This window comes from Mus caroli, unplaced genomic scaffold (assembly GCF_978045245.1).
Source record: "Mus caroli unplaced genomic scaffold, Mus_caroli_1 scaffold_13, whole genome shotgun sequence".
Lineage (NCBI taxonomy): Eukaryota > Metazoa > Chordata > Mammalia > Rodentia > Muridae > Mus > Mus caroli.
The window spans coordinates 97,697,135-97,724,512 of record NW_028227268.1 but is presented as its reverse complement, the minus strand read 5'-3'; the positions used below and the strand labels follow the sequence as shown (position 1 = coordinate 97,724,512).

The window sequence follows — 27,378 nt, the reverse complement described above, 5'->3', positions numbered from 1 at the left end:
GAGGCCCCAAAGGAACTAGAGTCAGAAATTAAGTGAGATAGGAGCGAAAACATTACCAAATAAAGTCGTCCCCCCCCTTTTTATTGGATATTTTCTTTATTTAGATTTCAAATGTTTTCCCCTTTCCAGTTCTCCCCTATCTAATCCCCTCTCTTCCCTGCCTCGATGAGGGTGCTCCCCCATTCACCCACCCTCTCCTGTCTTCCTGCCCTGGCATTCCCCTACACCACAGCATCAAACACCCTCAGACCCAAGGGTCTCTCCTCCCAGTGATGTCCAACAAGGTCATCCTCTGTCTTGTTTGCTTGATGCTTGAACTGTATCACGCACCAAAGAACTGTAAGCTTAGTGGAATGGTTTGCCCCAGCTTGTCTTTATTATATAATGAGGCCAAAGAGCACCAGGATGCAGCCATATTCTGAAAGATTCAGTCTCTGAAATCCTAGTTTTGTACATAATTTCTTCACTTAATTGACAGTTTTTAACCAACTTCCCTTTGTGCCATGCTGGATTCCTATTGGTTCCCCCATTCAACATGAATCCACCAATGTACAGCAAACTTGCTGGGTTGAGTGGGCTCTTTGGCCATTCGATCTCCAGGGAAAGGAGAGATGAATTAGCTAAGCCGATGTAGTTCTATTTCACTCACACATAATTGGATCTCTTTTCCAGTAAATCCATATTTGACATTAGTAAAGACTAACTAGAATGTAGGAGGATGCCCTTTGAGTAAAGTCAGCTAGCCCATTCAGAAACAATACATTCAACTAATATGCTATAATCTTGAGCCACATTATAACAAGATTTGAAGAATCTTCTCCTACGCAGTATGCTACCTTTTTTGCTTGCCGTTTCTGGCCATACTTCCCAGTGAATATCATCTAATGGCCTTTTCTTTCTAAATATGAACTTTCCAGTCATTCTTTGTGTCCCCCTCTTTTTGCCAATGGCTCTCTAAGACATACAAATCTGATTCTTGATAAAATTTATACATTGCCACCAGTGACCTTTCTGCAATTAAAATGTATTTTCCTTTGTATCTTTAGTGACCAGAATAAAACAAGAGTTGGTCACTTAGAGCACTTACTTTGTTAGAAGTGATATTAGTTTATAGTGAGTTGATGCGATCTAGTGGGAAGGACTATGATAGGTGGTCATATACAGATGCCTGAAAGCAGAACTGTGATGCAGTACCAGTATAAGTAGGGCAGAATGACAACTGATGGAGAATCTCCCAAGTGCACACTAAAGCTTGGTTAAGGACTCACAGCCCTTCCTTCACTATTTCTCATTCCTAAGTTGTCTTTTGGCAGTGAGTACAGGAATGATGGACTAGGTCTTATGGGGCCCACTAAAGCTACTCACAGCATAGTTCACTCTAGGTTTAGAGTCCACTGTGGTTCCAGACACTTACAGGATGCATGCAAGAGCAACATGTAAGCAGGAGGCCTTATAGTCCCTCTTCCTCTCACATGACTTTTCTCTTATTTCAGTGAAATAAAATCCCTTGTCTTCTTGTGTCTGTCGTGGTCATGAGAAACATGTCTGTCTCTACTTTGAAGGCAGGAACCATTATTCTGTATTTCTAAAAATAAGTTTCCATTTACTGTAAAAATCAGCCTGTTTCATAGAGCCAGATCTAGCCCAAGCCATGACTCTGACTTGCTTTTGAGAACACCTTGGCTCTCTCTAATCACCCTCCCTAATTACATGGCAAGCACAAGGTGGATTTTGTTTCATTTTGTTTTGTTATTGAGATTTTTCTGTACATACATATTACCCCATTATCTCTCTTCTGTGAACCTGCACCCCAATAAAACCAAACTTACTTCAAATATGGCTTAAATTGTATTAGCAGTCTTATTCTCACCCAGTGGGGTTGTGTTGCTGCGAAGAGATGCCCTGACCATGACTATTTTTACAGAGGAAGAATTTATTTGGGGGCTTACTTATAGTCCATTATGTTGGGATAGGCATAGTACATGAGCAGTAACTGAGCTTTTCAACCTGATCTGAATGCAGCAAACAAAGAAACAGAGACACTGCTGTTGGCATGGGTTTTTGAAACATCAATGCCCACTCCCAGTAACATCTTCCAAAGAGGCCACAGCCGAATACTTTTCAAACAGTTCCATTAACTAGGTACCAAATATTCAAACATATCAGACTATAAGGGTCATGTTATTTAAACCATCTCAAATGAATAGTCTTCAAATCTGTGTACAACTAAGGCAGATGATATACATCTGTCTTACAATATGTGGGCCATACTCCTAATACTTACATTTGTGGGGGTTTTTTCTCGTTGCAATTTTTATTTTTCTTTTTTCCTTTTTTTTATTAGATATTTACTTTATTTACATTTCAAGTGTTGTCCCCTTTCCTGGTTTCCCCTCTGAAAATCCCCCATCCCCTCGCCCCTCCCCCTGCTCGCCAACCCACCCACTCCTGCTTCCTGGCCCTGGCATTTCCCTACACTTGGGCATAGAGCCTTCACAGGACCAAGGGTCTCTCCTCTTTACAACCAACTAGGCCATCCTCTGCTACTTACGCACCTGGAGCCATGAGTCCCACCATGTGTAGTCTTTGGTTGGCAATTTAGTCCCTGGAAGCTCTGGGGGGTACTGGTTGGTTCATATTATTGTTCCTTCTATGGGGTTGCAAACCCCTTCAGCTCCTTGGGTCCTTTCTCTAGCTCCTCTATTGGAGACCCTGTGCTCAGTCCAAAGGTAGGCTGCTAGTATCCACCTCTGTATTTGTCAGGCACTGGCAGAGCCTCTCAGGAGACAGCTATAACAAGCTTCTGTCAGCAAGCACTTGTTGGCATCCACAAAAGTGTTTGGTTTTTGTGATTGTATATGGGATGGATCCCCAGGTGGGGCAGTCTCTGGATGATCATTTCTTCATTCTCTGTTCCACATTTTGTCTCTGTAACTCCTTCCATGGTTATTTTGTTCCCCCTTCTAAGAAGGATCTAAGTATCCACACTTTGGTCTTCCTTATTCTTGAGTTTCATGTGGTTTGTGAATTGTATCTTGGGTAGTCTGAGCTTCTGGGCTGATATCCAGTTATGAGTGAGTGCATATCATGTGTGTTCTTTTGTGATTGGGTTGCCTCACTCAGGATGATATTTTCTAGTTCCATCCTAAGAAGTTCATAAATTCATTGTTTTTAATAGCTGAGTAGTACTCCATTGTGTAAATGTACCACATTTTCATTTGTGTTTCTTAGGGCTGTTTTCACCTTTACTCTGTACAGGCAAAGGCAATATTCATTCTCTCTCTCTCTCTCTCTCTCTCTCTCTCTCTCTCTCTCTCTCTCTCTCTCCTTTGCTATCCTTACACTTTCATGATATATACTATGTCCATTCAGTGAAAACCACAAATTCTGTCACAGTGGAGAAATCTGCTTTCTGGGGTGTCTCTGAAACCATAGGTGCCCCCCAGCCATGGAGTATTCAAACAAACCCATATCTTGTATACACATTTAATATATGACTACGATAGTGTGGTCAAGTTGTGATATTTTCTCATTAACTAAAAGAAATGAATATGAATCAGATATCTGGCATATAGCATAGTCTATGTATTCCCTAGAGGAAAAAAATATTGTCTTCTCTTTATAGCTACAGGAGCTAGAGAGCAAGAGAATAAGTACCTGCCTGCACCAGGTCATGGAGGAGTGAAGAGCAGGAACAGTAAGGAGCAGAATCTGAATTTATTTCGAAGTAAATATACTATGGAGTTCATTATTACTCCAAACAACCAGTGCACTTTAAAAGCCATTGTACATCTGATGGGGCTTTGGAATTTGATTGCAGATTTCTCTGAAAGGGGGTTGTTTGGGACGTAATTAACATGACAAACAAGAGAAAGACACAAGTTTTACGAAAAAGCTCACTCTGAGTGGATAAATTTCTCTTCTTCCTTTCTCTAAGTGCGAAGGCAGATGAAAGCACATAAAATAACTGCTGACGAGTGTGCCTCTTGAGCTAAGGACCTGTGCTGTGAAATTCTACTTTGTCTAGCAAACACTGTCAAACGGAAACCTTGAAAGAGGAACATTTATTTTTCTCATTTTTGTACAAATACTCTGTTCTGACCTCAGAGTTTCCCTGACAATGCTCCAAGTTACGGGGGGTGGTAGGATGGGTGAGAAGATCAGGAGCAGTGCTTGGGTTTCCCCCTCTGAGCAATGGCTCAAGCTGGAGGCAACAGGAACCAGGCACCTGTGGGTTCAGTTCCCAAGCAAACCTGCATAGTCTGCACACCAGCCATTTCCAGTGTCTCAACTTACTGTTTCCCTACAACAAAGCCATAAAAGCCTTGACTGTGTAACCAACCCTTCATTTTTCAACCACAGCACCATCTCAGGTTACACAAAGACAATGACTATTTTTATGTGACTTGGAAGGCAGTGTTCTTTCTAGCTACTCTAAGGAGGTGATGGTTTAGTGGTTGAGACCATGAGCTGTGTGGCAAAACAGAACGGGAGATTCTTCACGTGATAACTGCAATCTACTACCCTATGAATGATTTCCTGTCCTAAAGAACTGACATTCTTTGGGTTTTGTTGTCTGCGTGTTCATGTTGTGTTGTTTTGGCTGACACGAGGTCTCACTGTGTAACCAGGCTGACCTCAGCCTCTTCTTGCAGCAATGCTCACAAAACCCAGCCAATAAATAGAGTGCATATCTCTTGCGAATTGAGGAGATTAAATGAGAGAACACAGCAACACACTATTTGGCATACACTGAATGGTGAAAACAATGTGAATTTTATTATTATGTTAAAAATGTTTAAGATCCTCCAGAAACCAGTGCCAAGACAGGACTCCATGTGCAAGGAATTTAGAAGCATACTTGACTATAAAAGAAAATAAGGATGAAGGCAGAAGAAGCCTTGAAGCCCATTCCCTCCCATCACCCACTCCCATCCCCGCCCCCTGCCCAAGGACAGAAGGAAGGATGTTTGGGAGAATGCTAATTTAGTGTGTGTGTGTGTGTGTGTGTGTGTGTGTGTGTGTGTGTGTGTGTATGTGTGTGTATACTTCCTTCCTCTTCTTCTGCCTCTTCTATTCCCTGAGATTGGATCTTACTGCATTAGTTCAAGCTAGCTCCAAACTCAGTCTCTCCTCCTAGGACTCTGAGTTCTAGCATAATAGACATGAATTGCCATGCTCAGCAGCTAGGCTGTATGCTCATAACCTTCCAAAACAATGATAGCATCTATCACAGCACTGGTTTTGGCCAATGCTTATGTGATTTTCACTGATAGAGTCATGTATCTGTAAGAATCTGACAAGACCAGTTGTCCTTTTGTACCATGTGCATATGGCCATAAAGAAAAGGGGTACAGTTCTAGAGGTGGAGAAGCCTGGGATAGCTACCAGTGTCAGCAAGGCTCACCAGCTCATCAGCAGTGTTAAATTTAGAAAACTCCTAGCCTATAGGATTATAAACTATTCTCCAATTCTTAGACTATGTATATTTGTATTAAGGTAACCAAATGGTTCGTCCCATGACGATGGTATTAGTTTGACATATGAAAGCATCATTAAGCAAGTTAGACAGACTCTGGAGACATACATTTAAATAATAGATGTATGAGGGTAGGGAAGTTTATTTTATTCTTTCTTTCTCCATAGATGATATGTCTACGTTTAGTGTTAAAGTATGGATGCTTAGGTAATTTCATTTACATCTTAAGAATCTTCCATTCAGTACTTTCAAACTCACTATTATGGTGTTATTATAGATCCAGCCTGTAATCCTATTACCTTGCCCTTAGTTCTATTAGCTAATGCTTGTTTAAGCCCTCCCCACACCCATACCCCAGTGCCTTGCTTGTCTTAGGATATGAACATGTTCCCTCTTGTATAAAGCTCATTCATGCTACAACCTCACCAAGATGGACAAAAGGGAAAAGAGACACATGAAAACTCAGTCACCACATCAGGTTCACTCTTAGGAAAGTATTAGGTGACATACTCCATTCATCTCACACCTGCATTAGCCTCGTCGGCCTCCTGTGGACAGTGGGACAAGTCTGCTGTAGCAGAGGAAACACTCCTTTAAATAGTAGCAGTGAATGCCTCCAATCCTCAGTCTCCAAGGTGCTTGCCCATCTCTGCAGCCTGTGCTCTCCGTTTTCTTTCTTTTGGAGGTTAGTGCCAACACTTCAACCTGGTGGGTTTTTGTGAGTTTAAAGAACATGGCAAGTGACAGAGGTCTGGAAGAATATATTTCTTCCAAAGCTGGTGACCAATTAGTTGCTTGCCACTGACTGTCATTTCGAGCTATGAAGGCTGCGTTCTTGTAGCCTGGTGATAGACACACTGTTTATTTTCCACTTTACAGCCTTTGCCAATACTCCGAGTCCCACACCGCTGCCTTTAATGCCACTCTTCTGGATAGCTTGTGACAGGGGACAAGATAAAAGGGATGTGCGAGGAAGCTGTATACTGGCTGTTGCAGGCAAACTAATCTGGTAAACAGAATGGCTATTTTAGTAACTCACCTTTTATACTAATGCTTCCAAATGAAAGCTGGGAAAACACCAAGTCCACAAGTCTAATGCTCAGACATAAGCACGGTGGCTAAAGACTTTCTGAGGGTTATTAAGCTGTTGACAAGATGAGAATCAGACAATTCACCGCTAGGTTCATAATTGTCTTTCATCTAGGAGCAAGGCCCCCCCCACCCCACTAACTTTTATGATTCATCATATTTATTTTTTGTTTCCTCAAGCAACATCTTTTATTAGTTGCACACTCACTGAAGAAATTTAATTTCTGCCAGAGAACAACAAAGCCGTTGATTATTATTATTGAGAATCTGGTACAACATCGAGTGAAATAAAATCTATAAGGCATTAAAATGACAGATTAGGCAAGAGTTGTATTCATTTACAAGTGTTAGAACATCATGCTAATGCCTCGCAAATGAAAATCAGCTCTCTCATGCTGCTTTTGGAAGGAATGCCACGACGCTTCCAGGAACACAAGCCAGAGCTGAGAAAAAAGGCACCAGCCTTTTGTAGTTTGCGTATAGGTTCATCCTTGACAAACACAAATAAAAACACTCCTCTGATTTGGACAGCCAGGAGCTCTTATCCTTCGGTCATCCCAAACTAAACATTGCTACTCCTGCTAAGATTTATGATTAATAGGCATCTTTTTGTTTTTTAATGGAGAGTAATTCTGCACTTGTTAGGCAAGTTCAACTCTGTATAGCCTATCTTAGGAACCCCAGAGAAAGTGGATAGCAGGGCCCTGGAATAAATAAGTCAGATTTATTATTGAAAAATAACTCTCTCCCCCACAATTTATGTATACCCAAACACTCAGAGCTTATTATCTTACTCCTGTTTGAGACAGCATATCTATGTTTTTATTTCATATTTTGCAGCTAGACAGATAAGAACAGGGAACTTGTGAGAATACTGGAGACCATCTGGCTAAAACTTGTGAACATCAAGTTAGGTGCTCTACTAAGAGAAGAGAACACAGCTGTATCAGCCATGATGTCTCAAAGAATGATAAGACCGCCATATCTAAAACAAGTAGGACAAATGAACTCTGATTAAAGGAATCCAAGCCTTCCAGAAAGGAATTCAGGAGCTCCAAGACTCTTTATATTCTGAATGAGATGTGTTGTAAAACAGTTTATAGGAACTATATGGAGATCAATTTGCTTCCTGTCATTATTAGCAAAATATGATGCTCATATATTTCTATATAAATATATAAGTTAAATAGGCTTATAAAATAGACATATGCACTTTACTATGATAATATTAATTATATGTATAATTCTCCCTAGGTCATACCAATACATAATAAAATTTATGAATCAAATTTTTAGATTCATTCAATATTTAATCCTCAGAAGGCAAAAATCCGGTGTGGAGGGCATCCATTCTTCAAGCCATTGTTGTGTGATCGTCATCTATTTGACTTACTGTTAAAGTTAATGAGTAAGCGGTAAGAACTGTTGAAAAGAATCTGCTAAATGGCTCCCCTTAACCCCAAGGATGACGGGTGAACTGCAAAAGAGAGTAGGCAGGTAAACATTCACCACAGGGATGTCAGACACCATTTGCTTCCTACACACACCATGGAGGATTCACTCAGAAAATACGTTAAATGTGTGTGCCACTATCAAATCTTAGAGCACATGGAATACTTCCACTCATTCTCTGTTCAAATCCTTAGTATGGTTTATCAAGCATACAGAAAGATAAGCATGGAAAATTTTGTAATATTTTTTGTCAATTCACATTCCTGGTGGTAGTACATGGTAACTTGGATGGGGAGGTGCTGACATAGAACGATGATGTGACGGGGACTTATCTTTTAGCCCTAAATGCACTATATTGGACAACTCCCATCTCTAAAGACTGGTTTTAGAAAGAAAGGATTTTAAAAGAGATCTTGCCCCATGATGCCTCACTGATATTATGAAAGCAGACTGAGAACATATGACATAGGAAAATGGAGGTAAACACTAAGGTATAAGTCACATTAAATAAACAACCATCCTTCCTAGTTGGCTTTGTATCAGAATCTCTCCCCTTACTAGACTGTCATCTTTAAACTATCTCGCATCATGAAGAATGGAATGGAGTATTTTCTGAACCTATGCATAAGTGTCCTTGCAATTATGGATCCTGTGTGAAGAAGCAAAGACTGAATGGGCAAAGATTCACTGACTCAGAAATCTTGGAGCCTGTATACAAGTCTGGGGATTATGAAAGTATAAGAACATTGATATAGGAGATAGGCACACATTTCAGGCATATAGTGACACCTAAAATTTTAATGGAGAGAAGTCCATCTATCCTCTAAGGTAAGAAGGAAGCAGAAAAAAAAAAAAACAACAACAACAAAATACATAAATTTGAGTTCTGGCATTTTCCCCACTGTCTGACTGCTAATTTTTTGAACTTCACCCAGGCTGTGTGTCCAACAGACCACATGGTGATTGCTAAATTGCTCAATGACCACAAGCTACAATCATGAGGAAATATTCATGAAAATTAACATCCCATTTAATACTTACCACATTTTCAGCCAATACTTTGTGTACCAGAAGTCCTCGAACTGGCTCCAAAACTTTTCAGTTCTGACAAATCCACTGGATTCTCTCCAAAGAGCTGGGCAGCAATCTGTGCTCTGTGAGAGAATATGGTGGTGGCACTAGTGCTGGGGGGAGGAGGGAGGAGGAGTCGAGAGTTCTTCCCAAGACTATCTAAAGACCAATGATCTTCCAACTTTCCAAGCTACCAACATCTCCTATTACCATGGCAGGAGACAGGATCTTAATCACCTTCAATCTTACATAATCAAAGCTGGAGCGTCACCCTCCGGCTTCCCTTTCCCATCAGATCTTGACACTGGCCTTGGTGGTCATAAAGGAGGAAGAGCAGCCTGAAGCTGGTCTCACAGCGATGCTGTCTTCTGTAGAGCAACAGTTCAGACTCAGACATGCCTCGGCTTTGTAAAATGGGATAACTTGAGGATTAAAAACGCCTCTGGGCAGTAGTATTGCTGAGTATTGGCTTACTTTCATGATTTTTTTTTCTTTATTTTTAAGGGCCATGTAACCAGTGAAGTGGCCATTATATATGATTTGGTCCACACTTGTTGGAAAAATTCCACAAGAGGATCTCCCTGGAAGCTAGCAGAAGTTTTTTGGCTAGTACTTAGCCAGGCAGCCATTGGAATCAGAGCTGCAGTCAAATCAAGGCCAGCCTGACCAATATCGAGAAACCCCATTTTGGAAAAGTGAAATACTTTGTCACTTAACATGCAATTTGTTCAATAAAGACTTTTGGCAAGTGAAAAATAAAAGCTGGAGCATCAGCAACAAATATTTGATAAATTTTATTAAATAGGAGAGAGTCCCATTTGCTTTTAAAATACAAAGACATTGATAGGAACAAAAACTCAATTCTAGGCCCTTTCACATTTCCTTTAAAACAGATGAGATGATGCTCATTTGATGAGTCTTGTCCTCTTAAGGAGCTCATTGTGCTAATAACTTAAAGGGAATATTTATCCCAGCATGTTGGTGTTAGCCATGCTTGTAATACTCAGCATCTACAGACTGACCAATATCTGCCTCCTCCTTAGGAACACTGGCTTGCATAGTTGTTTGCATTCTTTGAAGACTTTCAAATTTTTCTATACACATCCCATTAAAAACTGGATTTTCTAAAGAGGTGAAATACATTCAAGTATCTGACTCAGGCCTGATTTTCTTTAGGTAATGTTATTTGCAGCTTGTAGGGCTACGTCCTGAGCTCTTCGGAGACTACCTGAGATCCAGCTAGGACTTTGTGCATAGTGCCTTCACCCCACCTGTGGATGTTCATGGTAGTAGACTCCTCTACTTAACAGAATCTCTACTTGGAAATACACAGACCTATCCAGTGTCCACAGTGGACGAGCATAAAAACCAATTCAGTATTGCCTTCTTTCAAGGCACCCTAGTAGCAGAAGAATTTTGATTGCCTCCTTTCTCTGCAATGAGCAACGTGACTGAGACCTATGAATTCATAGCCTCCTTTGCTGCCATTTGATACAGAAGTATTTACACTAGATAATTTTCAAGGTCCTCTTTGTTACTAAATTTCAAGCTGGATTTTTTTTCACTGTCAGAAAGAATACTCATCTTTAGAATGTCAAGTAACTCTACCCTTGAGGGCCATTGACCAAGAGAATATTCTGTGTCCTCTTGGAACCAGTGTTGAAGCAACATAATGACAGATAACCAAGCACAACACCTGGGTGCCTGAGTTTTCAACAGCAGCCTTTTCCTCTCTTTTTGTCATTATTGCTTTTGCTTAGACAGCTCTATGAATATTGGCCAGAGTTTCTTCCTCTCATTCTGATCCTCATAATCCCCTTTCTAAAGAGGTTTGTAAAGTAAGGAATCTCTGAGCGGACCCTAAACAGCATCACAGTAACTTTAAGCCTGAGCACAAGAGATCCTTTGGAGCCCATGAGAATCTTGCTTTTGGAACAGTGTAGTTCCTGACACTGGGCACCATTACTCCCCCAAGTTTCACTGCAGCAGAACGCCATTTTAAAAGCAGGTACCTAAAAGAGAATCCTGCCATGCCGGTAAGTGTTCCTGCAACATTCTGGGCCCATAGGATAAGTAACAAAGAGAGTTCAGAGGCACACTCCAAATATTATCCTTCAGCAGCACTGTAATATTAGCTATGAAGTCCTACCATCTGTCTCCCGAGACTTAACCCAATGCTTGATTTGATTTGATTTCCTTTACCAAAAAAACAAAAACAAAAACAAAAACAAAAAAAACAAAAAAAAAAACAACCAACCAAACAAACAAAAACCAACCAGCCAAACAAACAAAAACCCAACTAAACAACAACAACAAAACCCTCATTTGGTGATCTCCAGCATAGAATATGCTGTAAGAAATTTCCAGAGAAACTCAAAAGAGGGTAGAATAAGCAGTGTGGGTTGCTATCAGGTGTCCTTATGAAAGTAAACTGAAAGTAACAGACTAGACCATTCCACTAATATAAATAAATCAAAGACAAGCGTTTTTCTGGCCAAAGAAACTGCTGGAGTCCCCATATCTCTCTTTAATTTCCTCCCTAGAGTTTTAGAATCTCCCAGTTTCTAACCTCAACCCCTGGGGCCTATCCGCTTTATTTGTGAAGGCAGGCCTCTTAACCACCCTGGGGATACAACCGAGTGGAATGACTCCAAAGATAAATTTGGGAGGCAACCTGCTTTTCATCTGTACACGTTCTCTGCTGTACACATCTGTTGAACTCTTGGTTTTCTAGCTTCATCATCTGAAAAATGCATCAACAGTGTCTGTCTCATGCCATTTTGTAAAACTTTCAAGATAGTCTATAAGTTACACACAATCTTTGCACAAAGAAAGCTTTTAATATCTTATTCATTACCTCTGTACACTATAGTTACCTTTCTAACTATTTAAGACAGAGCTTCTTAATTATTTTCACTTACAACCCCTTTTCATCTCACATATTTTTGTACAACTTTAAAAATGTAACTATAGAAAATAGGTAATAAAAGTCAAAGATTTATTGATTTACTGATAAAATAATTTACTAATTATTTTTAAAACAATTCTTTGTCACACATATAATTTTATCACTTGTTAAACCCAAAAGGAGATCTTTATAATAATGGGATGCATAAGTTTGTTTATTTTTCATGTAAAGATTAAATCTTGACTAAGTATTTGATTACATAAGGCACATAGTAGCTACAATCTTGTTCAGCGATCATTGGTAGTATTTGTTTATAACCATAAAAGGTAAAAATCTGCTTCACATAAATACGTAGTACAAAATGGAAGAATTATGTTTAGAGCCATTTCAGATATTGTTGGAAATTCTGTCCAAACCCTAATCCAAAATTCATTTAATGAATTTTTACAAATTAAACTCAAGTCAGCAACTCAAGTAGCAAATTTTAAAATGAAACCCTAATACAATATAATCCAAATACTAATTAGTAATGCTTTGTTGATGAAATGATAGCAAGAAAATGTCAAAAGTCTTTGTTTTCCATGATTAAAAATTACATTTCTATAAAAGTAGAGAAATTTCTTCCCTAAAACTGTACAGTTCATAGCACACAACATTCACAAATTTCAAACAACCTGATAGTCCTTACTGGTATGGCAGGTCCAGTGCAGAGAACTACTTTGTGCTCAGAACTGGGGGTGGGGGGGGGCAGCAAGAAACACCAAATTCACCACATGTTTGATTTGAATGTTATTGGTTGTTGCATGTTCAGAAACCATACTATTGCCAAATATTTTACAATGCCCCTGCCATTCAGTCAGGTGACCCCAAAGGAGGGCATACCCCACAGTTGATAAATCTTGCATTGAAGACACTGATATTTACATGTGAATTGCAACCAGTCATGTCTGGGTTTGAAAGAAATGCCATCGGTTTATGTTAATGTGACATCTGTCTCACATGAGAGGTGACAGCAGAAAACAATCAAAAAAACAAATAAAAGCTGAAGTCCAGGTCAAAGATGATAACATTAAGGCTTTGAGACTGCTTTCTGGAAATTATTCACTATAAATATTTTCAATCAATGATGCAAGAATGTTGGAAGATGTGGTGATATGCCAAGTGTTGCTGGGCTAGGATGGAAAGTGGTATAGGGGATCTAGAGGAAAGACACTCAACACAGGGTATAGTTCCTTATACCAGGCTACCTGATAACAGGTATCCAAATAAGGAGAGGCCAAGGACAGAGATTTCAGAAGGCCTTAAATCCTTGACAAAGAAAGAAGGAAAGAATGAAATGACTCCAAGCAAACCTGGGCAAGATACATCTTTGAGATTGTATTAATTAATCATTCTGTGTTGCTGTGAGAATACACCTGACAAACAACAAAAATGGAGCAAGACAGATTTAGGCTTATGGTTTCAGTACATCATGGAAGAAAAGGGAAGATGTCAGCTTCATTTATATTGGTGGAAGTGTATGACAGAAACTGTTCACAGGACCAGGAGGCAGGGAGGAAGACAGAAAATGAATGGAAATATCACACCAAAGGACCTGCTCTTTGTGACCTACTTCCTACAGCTAGGTCATGCTTTGCCAAGTTACTCTGACCAGCAAACATTCCCTTGAGCAGACCCCTAGCTCTCTGAAGACTTCTGCCCTGACAGGCAATGGCACCAGTGACCACTTGCCACAGATAAAATCTTGCTTTGGATACTGGCCCTGACACTTGTGAGCCATCCATATTTCGACATACAGGAGACACTCTGGGTCTCAATTTTCCAATATCTTCCATGGAAAGAGAATTTCCTGTAGGACAGGGTCCAGAGATCTCTGATACAGTACTAGTGTTTGCCAAAATGTTACTGCAAAGCTACCTAGAACAGCCGCTATTATACAGATGTTTCAAGGAAGATTCTGTAGCCTTGGTCTTCAGTCAGCTCAATAAGCTACCAATCAAAAGCCATTTGCTACATCTCATCTCAAGGACAGCACCTCCAACAGTACTCTGCTCAGAGGCTACCCTTTCCTTTGCTTTCGATTTCTTTAAATGTCTTTTCTAATCCCAGCATATGCTACAGAACAGCATCATTTTCTTTACTGTTTAAAACATCCAAAGTTACTACGGATGGGATGATAGTTCTACACACCAAGTGCCTTCAGCACAAGTATGAGGACCCAAGTTGAGATTTGTTACCTCATAAAAAGACAGGGCTGGTAACCCATGCCTTTAACCTGAGTGCTGAGGGGGGAGGGGAGGTACAGCAGATGTCTGGAGCTTGCTGGTTGGCCAGCTTCACTGGAATAGTGAAGTCCTGGTTCAGTGAAAGACCCTATTTCAAACAATAAAGATAGGACTGATGAGATAAGGAGGGTAAGGGCACCTGCTGCCAAACTTGACATACAGAGTCCCATCCTGGGGACCCACATAGTGAAAAGAGGGGACTCACTCTAACATGTTCTTTCCTGACATCTATGCATCCACAGTCACACACACACACAAACACACACACACACACACACACACACACACACACACACACACACCAACAAGCAAGATAAACGAAGGGAAATGAGATCAGAAATTTGATTGTTCTCCATGTCCTGGTCCTCCTATCTGGGAAGAAGGTGTAGACAACCTTGATAATATTTCAAGAGACAAGTGTGATGCTTGCCTCCTTGTTTTCTGTCTATTTAGAGGCTGCGATGGTCACAAAACTACATCCTCTGTAGAGTGGTCCTCTACATAATTCCCTCTAGTAGGCACATTTGTTGCATGTGGCACACACATGTGCCACTCCACATACACATGCATATAAAATATTTATTTTCTCATAAAACATAGCAATGAACTTGAAAAATAATGTTAAGTGCAAAGTGGACTGCATTAGGGCCTTGCAACACTGAAAAGAAAACTTCAGAAATGGCAGTGTAGGGTGTTTTTCTCCTTCAAGAAGCCCCACATCTTCATATTTAGTTATTCCTTGAGAAAATTAATGATCTGAACCAGTGGAAATGTTAACACTTTTTTTTGACACTTTCCCATACGTACTCAGTCTATGTGCTGTCAAAGCTGGGTATTATAAGAACAGGCTGTGAGAAAGCACACAGCAAATGTGCCTGCTGGAGGGAAGCATATGACGGCTACTCTGCAGAGGATGCAAGTCTTGGGACTCAAGTAGTCTCTGAATACAGAGAAGTTTGAGGAGGCAAGGGTCACACCTACACCTTACAATATTATCAATGCTGACTCCATCTTCTCCCCAGCTAGGAGGAGTGGAGAGCATGTCTGATCTCATTTCCCTGGGCTTACTTTACTCCCACATTATTCTTCCCATAGTGGTGGTGTGGCTTAGGGAATCACTGGAAAAGACCTAAGGCTGTAAGGAGAATTGGGGCTAGATATTGGCTATAACCACCTCCTGGCCACAACACAGGAACCAGATGCACCATGCTCCCGTGTGGTTCTGAGGGTGGAATGAGAGCCCCACTACTACTACTGCATACATGCTCCATAATGACACACATATGTAACGGGGTTATAGCAACTGCTGTTTGGGGTATTCTTAGAGAATTGTTACATTACACCTGACAGATTGCAATCAATGTTTGTGTATGATTTTGGAAGTCATTTATCATTTTAAAGTATGGTAAGCTTAAATAGAAGACTTTCTAAGTATAACATGGCTCAGAGACTGTCAAACACCATTGCTGGACCAATGTGTTCACTATCTCCACATGACATGCAGTGTTTAGATGTGAACTCACCATTTTATCTCAAGTTCATATGTTAAACTATTGGCAGTTTCATGTGGCTCATTAGTAGGCTCATGTTTCCCCAGAAGGTAGGTGCTGTCAGAGTAGGACTCCCTGCCTCATTCCTAGGGCTGTGAAGAGGGTAGGACTTAGGGAAAGCATTCTAAACTGTTTACTGAACAAATGCATAGATACATTCTGATTATAGCAATTGAAAATACAGTGCTCAGCTTTAGGACCATATCTGCTGGGGAGACATTCAGTTCTCCTGGGATAAATAGGTTCAAATCAGCAGCTCTGAAGGAATAGGCAGATGCTGAGGCAGGATGACACATAATGCAATAGGGGTAAAAGATAAGTAGATAACCTGGTTCTGACTGATAGTTGGGGAGAGAGAGGGGACTTAGCTGTGTTTCCCATCCACAATGACATCAGTTGTGAGATCTAAAAAATAAATGTAATGTCAACACATGAAAAGGGGTACGAATAATCATAAAAGCATGGCCAGATATTGGACATTAGACATGCTCCTCCATAGTTCCATCAGCCATTGAGAAATGAAGAATGTCAGCCATGAATCATGGGTTTGACTGTCTGGATTTTTGGTTGTTAGTATAGGTTAGAGGATTTGGAGTCTGAATCTCAGGAACTTAGCGCAATCCAATGGTATGGAAAGCAGGGAAGACTAATGAAGGAAATGAAATAATTACATATGCAACCTAGGAGTGGCTGTCTTTGGATAGAGTGTTTTTTATTGGCTCTTGTTCCACAGGGATATTGATAGGATAGGAACTAAGGTTTAACCATTGTGCATTTCTTTACTATATTTACATTTAAAGTTTGTTTCTGCCATCTCTCCCTGTGTTTTAGGAACATAGGTTTTCTTAGTTGATTGAAAAAAAAATAACTACTGCTAGAACTTTTAATTCTAGCATATAGGTTAAACAGTAAGAACCCAATTTTGGGTAGAGGGAAGTTTTTTGTAGATCCCATGGCTGACATTACCCCAAGATGTAAGGTATGATTTTTGGCTCCATCATTGTCATCCTGGGAGAAGGGTATTATCTTGGGAAAACATGAATAAGACCTTCTAGATGGCAGAGATATTGGAAACAGAATAGAGAATGTGATGGGAAGCAGTCTGCCATGCAACACTGAATGCAGAATCTTTCTCTTTGCAGACAACTATGGAGAGTGGATACATCATTTCTGGCTTCATAACTCAAAAACATTTCCTCAGCATGGTTATCCTAGCCTGGCAAGAAAAAAAGCAACAAGCTCAACCTTGTACGGCATCCAAGTGGATCATTCCTTGGAAGAGCATCCAGTGGAAGCAACTTCTACATAAAGCAGCATCAACCCAGATCAAGCTGCTAGGGATGCAGGGCTACAAACTGTGATGCTTCTATTGTAGGGTAATTCAATGGGCATTTCATTTCCAGTGAAAATCCTCGTTAAATTCTGCCCATACAAGCTACCTTGCTGAGCAACTGCAGCTTGCATTAAAATTACAATCATATTGTTTTGCCACCACAGAGGAAAAGGTTAAAATCCTATGTCGGCTGGACATTGTTTCTGTAATACTGCCCCTCTCCAAAGCTGCTGTGTGGACGAGCCCAGAAATGATGTGAAATATTTCTAATACAAATTTTATTTTTCTGTGAAACTATTCAAATGCTGCTGTACAACATGAACTACCTGAACCAAATCAAATCCGCAGGTCAATTCCTCCTTCCGAGTGCTCCTTAGATAACAAAGTCTTGTTCTGCGAATCTGTTCAATATATTAAAGTTGATTCACTCGGACAGTGTGTAAGATATAATACATTAATCTGGGCCATTTCAATTTCTGAGGCTGGGACTATAAAACCGGTGCGCTGCATATCTAATTTTTTTGAATACCTGATTTATGCATCCCTCTGATGCTGAGTGTCGATGCTATGGTGGATGCGGCTGCCACATTAACAACGGGCTGCATCAGCACTCAAATCTTATCTTGTTAAATCAGACAAATGTAGCTCAATGAAAAGGAAGGAATAAATGCCTGGGATGCTTGAAAGGAGTGAATTTTAATCCTGTTTGTTAGGGGAATTTTGTGGTTTGCTCTGGATAACTAGATGGGGGTGTCCCTGAGACTTTAGGTGCCACGATTTCTATTTTAATGTGATACACATAATGTACACAGAACACACTTATGAAAATATACAATGTATACAAATTAGCACACACCCTTCTGGCAGAGACAGTGCTGCAAGGTGCAGTTTCTATATTTTACAGAAGCCATAAAATCTCTATTAGATAGACAATCTATAAAAAATGGGTCTCTTTTTAATATTTCCATTACCGGTATAAAAACTGCTCCTTTGTGCATAATTCTCTATATTTTTCATCAAAAAGAAGTTACCATGAAGGCTAAATACCAGGAGGATGGAATAGCTTATCACAATCATTATAAATATGATGATTCTAGGAACTTTTGTGGCACAATGAATATTGCTACCATTCTACGGACAGACAGTATTAATTCTCATTGAAGAGAAGCGTCCCTGTATTTGCACAATCAACAGAGCTTTATAAATGATCTTTCTGCTATCCAAGGGAAAAAGCTCCATTTTTGCATAAAGCACAAATGGCAAAAGGATTTATAATAAATGTAATACTCCAGAAATAAACTCTTAGGGAGAACTCTATGATGCTAAAATCTATTTTAGGCTTCTTTTTCTTAAAACATCTATAGTGTTTAGTTTCAGAAGTCAATCAAAAGCCTTCATCTACTTAAGAAAATATGCTTGGAAGCATAAGACCAACTCAATACAGATGTAAAAATGCATTGACTCTTAAAATATAACCATCATAAAACAGAACAATTACAGAAGAGGCCACGTTGGAGCTGGAATTATTTAATTGGCTCAAAGATGAACTTGCTTCCTTAGTAACGCTTTGGGAAGATAGTATTTAAACATCAATCAGCTCTGCTTTCATTGGCTTTTCCCCTTCCTTAGTTTAATTATAGAAGGTGTATGTGTCAACGATGGGAGGCAGAAGAACGCTTACAAACAAAAGAGATAGTCATAGCCTTCTCCTCCCTGTGGTGGGAGACTTTGCAGGTCCCCCTCTGCTTGCTCAGTGTTGTGATTGATTACAGTGACCGGAACTCTATACAAGTGCTGATGAAAACAACTAACTACTACAGAGCAGGACAAGGCTGCAGGACAGCTTTCAAGCACATAGAAAAAAAATGTAGAATTTTATTTTGGGGAGTTATCAGAAAGAAATTCTTGCCAAGTCTAGTCATTTTGCACATGAAGACATACAGGCCAACAGTCGGGACAAACACACCTTAGTCAAGTTCAAAGTCAGGGCAAGGCCCACATTATCTGCTATTCAAGGCAATGCTCCTCCACTTCACCATCCAACCAAAGCCCCTCACACTTTGCAGCCTCCAATTTCCCAACGATAATTCCAAGGCAGAGCCTCTCCCTTTTACTAAAACTCATATTCCCCAGACTTCTCATTAATACTAAAAGTTGGACTCAATGTTTCGCAATATGTCATGAAATCTCAGCTCATATAAGCCTTATCTTAATAGTAGTAAATTGTGAATCATGTTTGGGCAAGATTCAGAAAATGAAAACTTGAATTATTTAGCTCTTAAGAGAAGAAAATATCTTCATTATTACCTAGAAGGAACACAATTTGAATAGACAGGATGTAAACATATCCTTTAAAAAAAATCAATAGAAAGTTCAGAAGCAGGTCATATGGAATGGGGTAGGTGACAGTAATCCAGGTGCAGAGAGGGCACAGACAGGATGATAGAAAACAGGGCAAGGGGAACGTGTGCTTCTGCACCATGTCAAACAGGACTGAGGATGAAGAATGGATCAGAAAGTAAGTTTGGGGCCAGACAACCTAGCAATCCTGATCTAGTCAGGCAATTGGTTTCTGAGTTCTCTGCCTGGGTCCCACCAGGCGGACAAGACAACCTTGCAGACCATATGTCAACATGAAACCCACCCCTCAAGGAAAAATCTTGGACCCTGAGGCAGCTGCGTTCTAAAATAGAATTCGGTCTATTGGGTTGGTGGCACAGATTGTTGGTAGTCTGGCTGCTAGGTGGACTGTGGGAGAAGAGAGAACTCAAATATTTCTAAAACATGATCATTTCTCAGACAAGTTTATGGTCATAACACCACATAAAGCTTGAGAAAATGTCAACAGGGGAGGCAGAGTGGACAGGCCACCTATGTCTTTGATTGCTAAAAGGAAGGAGAGACCTGCAGTTCAAATGAGCCTTCATTAGGACTCAGCAGATGCTATACATGTATTGAGAGCAGATAATGTGTGATCCAAGCCTTACTAGATGGTTGAATTTATGTCAAAGTGGCTCCATTACATCCATGTCCCCCGGGTCAGACTGTATTAACTGCTTTCCTCATTCCACGTGATACACTAAAGAATCAATGGTGTACATCAAAAATGACTCTGTGAAATATGTTTCTAGAGTCCACAGGACACTAGTTCAGTGTGTGTATGCATGTGTGGTCAGTGTGTGTGTGTGTGTGTGTGTGCGTGTGTGTAAAAAGGAGGAAGGAATAAAACATGAAATGTCTCTAAGGTCACAGAACGCTGACCTCATTGGCAGGGCTAATTTGATTGTGCAGGAACAATAGCGCAGTACTCCTTTGCCAGCGAAGTGCATGCTAATTATGCGATTTGCCCTTGATAAGACCTTGGTGGGTCATTCAGCAGTTGTGATCTGTCACTGACTTCTAATCATGTATTATCGTCTGGGTGAGTCAGAATGGGACCCTAAGCTTTCTGTCTTTACAGCAATGTGGCACTCTAATTACCTTATGCCAAGTGGATATGCAGAGGGTGAATTAAGTGATCAGTAAGACTGCCTTCAAAAATCTTCCCTTGCTCCTTTGTGCTGCTTCATGGCAATTTACATTTTAAGATGCCATGACGCTTTTGGTGGGACTGAATTGCCACTCTTAAAAATAATTGTTTTATTTTTAATTGCAGTCTGGTAATATAAAGTTTAATATACAGTGGTTACTTATCTCATAGTCTGTGGAAGTATAAAAAAGAGGTGCCAATCAGAGTCCAAAGAACAAACTTGCTGAAAAGTATCACATTTTCAGCCTAGGTTTGACTGAAATAAGAATTTGGCTTGGAGAATGCTTTGTATTATGCAGAGACTCTGAGTGAGATGTTTTTCAGGCCATTATTCATGTCTTAGCATACTCATAATATGGACTTTATAAGCATTGTTTTCTACCTCTAAGTAGCACCAGAAGGATCCCCAAACCATAAGCAAAACACTTTATAAAGCGAGTAACATAGTCTGGCCACAAAAATATTCAATGAGAGTCAATGAGAAATTGAACTTATATGTGTTTTAAGCTCAGTAACAGTTCTTAGTGCATGTGTTCTATGACAGTTAGAGGGTAGTGTAACCCTAGTTATGTGGATGTGGCTTGCATTGTTATTATTATTATTAGTAGTAGTAGTAGTAGTGTTTTATCTCTTTGTTTTTAAGTTAAAAAATTTTTTAAGAGCTAGGATAGCAATTCTCGAAAACTACAAAGCAATCTGTTCAGCTAAACAACATCTGGATTTACCTAGGAAAGGATCTAATGCCTTTTGCAAAGAAAAATGCATTAAGACATTTAGAAAGGTGATAAGTCAGCCTAATGGGGATGATCCTTGGAAAGATGAGCTCTCAAACCTCCCTTAAAAGTTGTCAGGAAACAGACACCCCTTTCCTCCACTCCCATCCCCCCCCCCCAAAAAAAAAATCCAACTGACACCACGACATCCTAGGGCAAAAGATGCTGAGCCAGTAACAGGAAATAGAAAAGGATTTTCAAAGAATTTCTGCCTTGTATGTCAACATTACTGCAGAATTCTTTTATAGTAACGGGGGCGGGGGGAATCAAAACCAAAGAAGACAATTGAGAGAAAAATTGTAAGCTTTATTTTTCTTGAATCACATGATGTGGAAGAAACATTATTTGTTGAATCCTTGGCTTGTCTGGGTGGGAGGGGGAAAGAGAGAGCAGGCAGGCTAGATAGTGAAAGAAATGGGGTGGAGGGAGAAGGAGGGGGATTGAGAGAGCTCAGAGAGGAAGGGAGGGAAGAAAGAAGAGGCTAGAAAAAGAGAAACCTAAGCTCAGAAAATTCTGCATTCCCTGGGTGGCAAAACAAAAGAGCCCAAGGAGGGGGAAAAGCTGCGGAAAGTTGACACAGTCAAGAATAATGGCTAAATCTATCAAGTTTGATCAGGTCTACTATAATGAACTGAGGCTTCATATTCCAAGCAGGGACAATGAAGACAGGAGTCGGCCCTGGAAATGCACCGCTCACTTTGTGCTTGGAATATGCAGCAGCCAGCAGGGAGCCACCAGATAATTACACAGTATTTGTGCGGTTCCAGGAAGCTTCCCGTGCAGGTTGAATGCCCATGCTATATTAAAAGGCAGCACAGTGAAATGTTTTTAATGAATATTTTTGTCAGAGAAAGAAAAGGCATTTGAATGATTCTGTGTGTGTGTGTGTGTGTGTGTGTGTGTGTGTGTGTGAGAGTGTGTTTGAGAGACAGAGAGAGAGAGAGAGAGAGAGAGAGAGAGAGAGAGAGAGAGAGAGAGAGAGAGAGAGAGAGGTGTTGTTTGTGCATGGGGAAACCAGAGGTGGAATATCACCGTCAAAATACAGGTACCTTTATTATTTATTTTTATTTAATTATTTGCTATTTCAAGAGGCTGTCGTCCTTTCAGTAATATGAATCACAACATTTGGTTAACGTTCTTTAGGACTAATTATATATATAATCCCTAACTAATACTCGCTAATAATAACTTTCAGTAAAATAGTACATCAAGCATAGGCTTAAAACTACTTTTGAAAATTCCAGTTGTAAACAACATGCTCAGGCACACCGACTCGGACGAGCTTCATGAGAACTAACACAGATGTTGATACAGACTAGTCAGTAGCCTTTGGCAGTGACAGCTAAGACATAAGAATGCATTATTTCAGTGCTCTTTAATTCGCACCTAACAGATGTGAATAATCCATTGAATTTTAAACCCACACATTCTATTCATGATGCCCCATTTAAGTTCAGTTTGCAGGGCAAGGCCAGCCATGTACGCCAAGAGAATTCACTCTAAAATGCGATTTTTTAAAAAAGCCCAGGCCCACTAATATAATACAACATATGTTTCAAATATTTTTTTGATGAGAAAAAAATATAACTTTCTAAAATGCGTTTTTCAAATGCTGAATCCTAGCAAGTAAAGACAGCATTTTAAAGTCTAAAGGATAGTTAGCAATTAGCAGTAGATAGCACACAATAACTTCCTCTCCCAAATCCGATACATTCAGTACTTCAAACTCTTTGGAGAACAAAAGCATCACACGGATATTCGCTTTTCATATAAAATGATTTTCAGATAATATAATGACACACATACCACGGTATTAATTTAGGCCTGAAACCTCCACATTCTAAAAGAAGATATTGTATTTCACATGGCTAAGTGCAGATTGTGAACCATTATCACTGTTAACAAGCACATTCTGATGAAGTACTGTGGCTCTTTATTCCAAAGGAGAGTTGCCACCACATTGCCTGACCCACATGGAGAGGTCAACAATTAAGAACAGTGAGAGTCCAAGGATTGGTTGGTTGAAAGATGAGTCTGATGAGGCAATTCTCACTCTCCTTTCTCCCAAAGAGTAATTTCAAGTAGGTGTTTCAGCCAAGAAGGCTGCCACTCCCTCCAGCAACTAAGTAAAATTTAATAGCTCTTGCTCTACCCCACCCCCGAAAAACTCCTGAATTTATCAAAGGTAGAGACAGGTACAAGATTATTGTTAAAATGGTAAAAAAAAAAAAAAAAAAAAAAGCCATATCCATTCCAGAACATCAAGAATTACTTTCAAGGTTCCGGTCATTGAAATGGTTTTTTTTTTTTTTTTTTTTTTGTAAACTGCATTAATAACTACAAATACTTAAATGGAGTCATTTAAATAGGAACTGGTTTATTTTATCACAACAAGGGAAAAATCCAACCCTTTCAGTTAATAGACACAAAGTCATTGTATATCAAACCCCAAAAAGGGAATTTCAGGAGGAATCAACAGCAATGTATACCTCAGGACAGGTGATTACTTGTCTTAGATCTTATTATCAGTCTGTCCTCAAATACTTTCAATACTAAAATATAAACAAAGGGCAGATGTGTCTTCGTGTGAATCGCAGCTGTTACACATAGCACTCTGCTGCCCTGCTGTGTATTCAAACATAAAGCAGAATGAGGTTTCATCATCCTTTCTACCTTTTTACTGTTGAGCAAATATACTATACTATTATATTAAGTAGTTTGTGTGTTTATGAAGTTTATAAGTCAAACACGTCAAATGGTATAGGTATCTATTTAAAAGATTTTCTTTTCTGAGAGAAGAAATTCCTAGTTAAATGCAGTATCATATAACTAGAAAAAGAGAAGCCTTTGGAGAGTGGGTTGCTAAGTTGCTTCTTTTTTCTGGAATTGCTAGGATAACTGCACAGGGACAATGCTCAGTCATAGGACAAGGCAAAGGATATGAGGGCATGAGAGAGCATCCAATCACAGTTAGGGAACATCAACTTCAGTGTCAAATGAGAGAATGGTATGAGAGCTCCATTATGAAATTAAACCATCCTCCTCTATGGTGACAATAAAAACATAATATATATATATAATAGAATTAGTAGAGGCAATTTTTTTCTGTGAATCATTCTTTAGCTTCCATCTTTGTTGTCTGTTCATTGTCCAAATAAGTATTCCCGATTGGAGCACTGGGGACTAGATTCCTCAGAAAAGGGGCTCATCAAACTCTTCTGTGGGTTGAGGAGAAGATATGTGGGGTTTGAATAGTGTGGTCTTTGCTTAGGATAACTGTAGTGATACTTCTTCATTCTGTGGTGTAATTCAAACATGTTATGTTCTGCTATGGCAGCTACCACCAGTTCAATAAAAAGATTTTCCCATGTTTGCTGCCTTTGCTTTGGACTGCCTCCTTCTAAAGTCTCATATTTCATAGGTATCTTTTGTAAAATAAAAGGTAAGGTTTTAATTGACTTCCTTAGTTTGGGTAATTTATAAAACATAAGTCTGTTTTCTAAAAAGGTGAAAAGCTAGCGATCATTGTCATGTAGGTTATAAGCTAGTTTCTTCATGTGTAAGCCTAAATATTGTTTCACACAAACACTAGTATATTCATAAGCAATAACTTCACATGCAAAGCAGTGTTGCCCCAAGATTAAGTGGTACTTGGGAAAGCCCACAGCTGTGTTTCAGCCCCTTTACATGCAAAGAGCTTTGTATTGCAGAGAAGGTTCCTCTCCACCTTCTAAGCTTCATTTTATTCAATTGTCTCCTTTTCACATTGTTATAGCTAGTGAATATAGCAAAGTTGGATTCAGACGAGAACCTTTAGTGTTATCATAATGCTCAGAAGAAATGGCTTCACACTGTATAATCTATCAAAGGTGTCAGATTTACAAAATGCAGATTTTCTGTCACATCTGGGCACTCTGAGCACTGTATCTTTTCACTAAGGTGCTGACTGCTGTTTTAATGAGGCCCTTTGGTGGCTGTAAAAAACTGAAAGAAGAGGATTAGAAGGGTTACCCTAGATATTGTCTATTTGTCTTACAAATTTCACACTAACTACCAATTACATCGCCATAAACCTTTTGGCTACTTCAAGCTATATGGCATATAATGCATAAAAAATATGCTGTGTTAACCTCTCCTATATTATACATGCTACTATGGCCACTGATGCAAGTAACATATCTAATGAAGCCAATAATGAGGCTCTTTAAAAGTAGTCTTGTTATAAGAATAATATTAGAGCAGTTCAGTAAGAGGCTAAGATCCATTATGGAATTCTTCCTATATCCTGTGGTCCAGGGTCTGGAAAAATGCTGACACACTAATTCAAGCTCAGGAAGGGCATTTATCTTACAACCTTCTACTTGTCATGCTTAATGGGACATCCTGCCTAGGTGAAATGAACCTGATATATTCAGGTAAACATAATTTAATAAGAAAAGATAAAAAGAAATAGACATCTGGTTTGACCCTAGGGAAATAAAAATATCTGCCATTTTATTTGAGAAACTAACTACCTGGAAGCATGGTTCCAGGTACAGGGCCACTGCTCATAGGCACTCATGAATGTGCAAGGATTGTTTAATGGATGGGAAAAAATACACGGGATAGTTTCAAGATGTCTTGGTTCATTTTTTTTCTCCCCAAATTTGCTGTAATCTACTTTCTTGGCATGGAATGATGATACCGGGTAGGGAAGGCAACCATGTTCATCTCAAGGCAGAAGACACATATAAATGTGGCAATAAGCATCTGAGTGTAAAAACAAGATCAGCAACAATACAGCATGACATTTTAGAAGCATCACTTTTTAGTCTAGTGAGCTTCCAAAATTTGTTTTTTTTTTGTTTTTCTTTTTTTTTTGTTTTTGTTTTTTTGATTTTTAATATTTTTATTACATATTTTCCTCAATTACATTTCCAATGCTATCCCAAAAGTCCCCCATAGCGCCCCCCACTTCCCTACCCACCCATTCCCATTCTTTTGGCCCTGGCATTCCCCTATATTGGGGCATATAAAGTTTGCAAGTCCAATGGGCCTCTCTTTCCATTGATGGCCGACTAGGCCATCTTTCGATACATATGCAGCTAGAGACAAGAGCTCCGGGGTTCTGGTTAGTACATCATGTTGTTCCAACAATAGGGTTGCAGATCCCTTTAGCTCCTTGGGTACTTTCTCTAGCTTCTCCATTGGGAGCCCTGTGATACATCCAATAGCTGACTGTGAACATCCACTCCTGTGTTTGCTAGGCCCCGGCATCGTCTCACAAGAGACAGCTATATTTGGGTCCTTTCAGCAAAATCTTGCTAGTGTATGCAATGGTGTCAGCGTTTAGAAGCTGATTATGGGATGGATCCCTGGATACGGCAGTCTCTAAATGGTCCATCCTTTCATCACAGCTACGAACTTTGTCTCTGTAACTCCTTCCCTGGGTGTTTTGTTCCCAATTCTAAGAAGGTGCACAGTGTCCACACTTTGGTCTTCATTCTTCTAGAGTTTCATGCGTTTATCAAATCGTATCTTATATCTTGGGTATCCTAAGTTTTGGGCTAATATCCACTTATCAGTGAATACATATTGTGTGAGTTCTTTTGTGATTGTGTTATTTCACTCAAGATGATGCCCTCCAGGTCCATCCATTTGGCTAGGAATTTCATAAATTCATTCTTTTTAATAGCTGAGTAGTACTCCATTGTGTAAATGTACCATAATTTCTGTATCCATTCCTCTGTTGAGGGACATCTGGGTTCTTTCCAGCTTCTGGCTATTATAAATAGGGCTGCTATGAACATAGTGGAGCATGTGTCCTTTTTACCGGTTGGGACAGCAAACCAGTAGCCAACATCAAAGTAAATGGTGAGAAGCTTGAAGCAATCCCTCTAAAATCAGGGACTAGACAAGGCTGTCCACTT

The 27,378-nt window shown here is 39.7% G+C and overlaps 1 long non-coding RNA gene and 1 other non-coding gene across 3 annotated transcripts in view; one reads left to right on the top strand and one right to left on the bottom strand.

Moving 5' to 3' along the window:
* LOC115032432 (uncharacterized) overlaps positions 1-27,378 on the bottom strand; it is a 586,120-nt gene that overhangs the window by 68,135 nt on the left and 490,607 nt on the right. The gene's annotated exons all lie outside the window — the stretch shown is intronic.
* LOC115032664 (small nucleolar RNA SNORA61) lies at positions 9,361-9,490 on the top strand. The gene has a single exon (XR_003838295.1). It is a non-coding gene; the product is annotated as a small nucleolar RNA SNORA61 (small nucleolar RNA).